This window comes from Chrysochloris asiatica, unplaced genomic scaffold, assembly GCF_000296735.1.
Source record: "Chrysochloris asiatica unplaced genomic scaffold, ChrAsi1.0 scaffold00071, whole genome shotgun sequence".
Taxonomy (NCBI): domain Eukaryota; kingdom Metazoa; phylum Chordata; class Mammalia; order Afrosoricida; family Chrysochloridae; genus Chrysochloris; species Chrysochloris asiatica.
The window spans coordinates 15239988-15242566 of record NW_006408589.1 but is presented as its reverse complement, the minus strand read 5'-3'; the positions used below and the strand labels follow the sequence as shown (position 1 = coordinate 15242566).

Genomic DNA, 2579 nt, shown 5'->3' with positions numbered 1-2579 from the left:
GTTATCTGTCAATGTATGATTGTAGCTGTTTCTGTATTACCTTTAGCAAAACTTTACTCGCTTGAGATATCAAAGAGATTGTCCAATGATTTCCGCATTCCGTTGGGTTGGCAAGGGAAACCAAGATTCAAAAGACACCCAACCATCTTAACATTAATTTTTTTGCCCATTCAACCATGCCTCATTCCTGGTATCCCAGAGCCTTGTTGTTCTAAGGTTCTGCATACATAATTATTTAACTCTGTCCCACTTAGCCTATGCAAACCTGCCTGACTGTTTTCCCATCCGTCTTGTTCTTCCATTCCCCTCCCCCTTCTTGTGTATTGCCACCCCCCCCAGAACCCAAGGTATCCTGTATCTATTCCCAACCATGTGCTCCACCTTCCCTTTCCTCCCACCACCCCACCACATACATTCCGATAACAAGCAAAGAATATGTATATGTATAGTATGTTGTTGTTGTTAAGTGCCGTCGGGTTACCAATTGGGCTGCAAACCGCAAGGTCAGCAGTTCCAAACTACCAGTTGTTCCTTGGGAGAAAGATGAGGCTTTCTGCTCCCGTAAAGATTTACAGCCTCGGAAACATTGTACAGGGTCACTATGGGTTGGAATAGACTCGACAGCACTTAACAACAACAACTATATATGTGTATGTATATATATATATATTTCCCCCCCTTTGTCTTAATCTTTTATAATAATGGTCCTATACTGTATTTCTCCTGTTGTGACTGATTAATTTCACTCAGCATAATGTCTTCAAAATTCACCCATGTTATGTGGTGGCGTGTTATTCTTCAAGGTAGCATAATATTCCATTGTGTGTATATACAACATTTTTTTTATCCATTCTTCCATTTATAGGCACCTAAGCTGTCTCCATCTTTTTGCTGTTGTAAATAGTGCTGCTGTAGACATTGGTGTGCATATATCTACTCATGTTATTGCTCATATTTCTTGTGGGTAAATACCAAGTAGAGGAATTGCTGGATTATAAGGTATTGCTATTTCCAACCTTCTGAGGAAGCACCATATTGCTTTTCAGAGTGGTTGGACAATTTTGCAATCCCACCAACAATGTAGGAGGGTCCCAGTCTCTCCACCTCCCCCTAGCATTTATTGTCCTCTACTTTTTGATACTTGCTGTTATTACTGGTGTGAGATGATATCTCATTGTGGTTTTTATTTGCATCTTTCTAATGGCTAGTGATTGTGAACATTTCTTATATGTTTGTTGGCTGCCTGGTTATCCTCCTTAATTCTTACAGACCGCAGGTATTGGGGTGCTGAGGACCAGTGTCATGGACGAAAATTCCAGCACATGGCCGCGCTCCGATCTGCTGGCCAGAGACCCTGTGGGCTCAAGGAAGTAACCTCTGGACGTCCCGGGTCATTGGCTGTTACGAACTCACTGTGGGGCTAGCTCTGTATAATTCTCTTTAGTTCTATTAATTAACTCTATGCTTCGAACCCCTGTAATTGCAGCTTCTGAGAAAATGGTTTCTTAATGTGCCTTTCTCAATGTCTCCACGGTGTTAGCAGTGTGTAAGGTTCTAAAAACAAACTCTCTGGCCACTGGGCAACCTCATCCAAACTGTTCTTTATCAAATTATTTAGTTATGTTTGATATTAAATTACTACATAGGCCTTGATACCCATGGACAAATATTAAACTGCTCCTAAAGCTGAGACTAAGGAGCTCTGGTAGCGTAGTGGTTACGAATCGGGCTGCGAACCTTAAGGTCAGCGGTTTGAAACTACCAGGCGCTCTGCGGGAGAAAGATGAGGCTTTCTACTCCCGTAAGGATTTACACCCTCGGAAACCCTGTACAGGGTCGCTATGGGTCGGAACCTACTCGACAGCACTTAACAACAACAACAAAGCTGAGACTATAAAAAGTTCCAAAGACAAATTTGCTAAGAAGCTCTGGAGACAAGTTTCTGGGGCTTTATCTAAAGAACAATAGTGTCAGCCTTCCCAGATAGCTTTCAGGTGCAAACCATTCACCTAGGCCCTTGGCTTCCTCCTGCAGACCTGGCCCTGGCAGCCGACACAGCGGCATTTCTTTCAATCCTTCCCACATTCGAGATTAGGTGCTATAGGTATGTTAATTAGCCTGGAGAAACTGAGTTGCTGCCCTGGGATTCGAACCTGAAAATTACCATATAGTAATTTTCTTGAATTTCTGGAAAATTAAGGATGTTAGATTATCAAGACAATTTGTGATGTATGTTCTAGAATTTGGTTCCTGTAAATCATTGTGTTCTGTGTTGAACAATTAATCACATTTCACTTCTGTACCCCGTCTTAATAAACCCCGCCTTCCTTTGTGTAAAGTTCCTCCCCAAAATAAAACGGAGGCGCAGACCCAAGCCCGCATGCATTATGGCTTGCAGGTCATGCGTTAAGGCTGGCATGCAAGGCGTTACAGCTAGCAAGGCATGCGTTAAGGTTTTCAGGGCGGTGTTTTACTGCCTGCAAGGGCCACGATGCCAGTAGTCCAGGGTCCGCCAGTGTCGCATCCACTCTGGTTTCGGGGTGTTTTGTGTTCTCTCTCTTTGCGTCTTTGTGTGTGTT

At 43.1% G+C, this 2579-nt stretch overlaps 1 pseudogene; it reads right to left on the bottom strand.

Annotated features, from left to right (window-relative positions):
- The window catches only part of LOC102837465, a 13817-nt pseudogene extending 11732 nt beyond the window's left edge, over nt 1–2085 (bottom strand).
- Nucleotides 2086–2579: the final 494 nt, after the last annotated feature.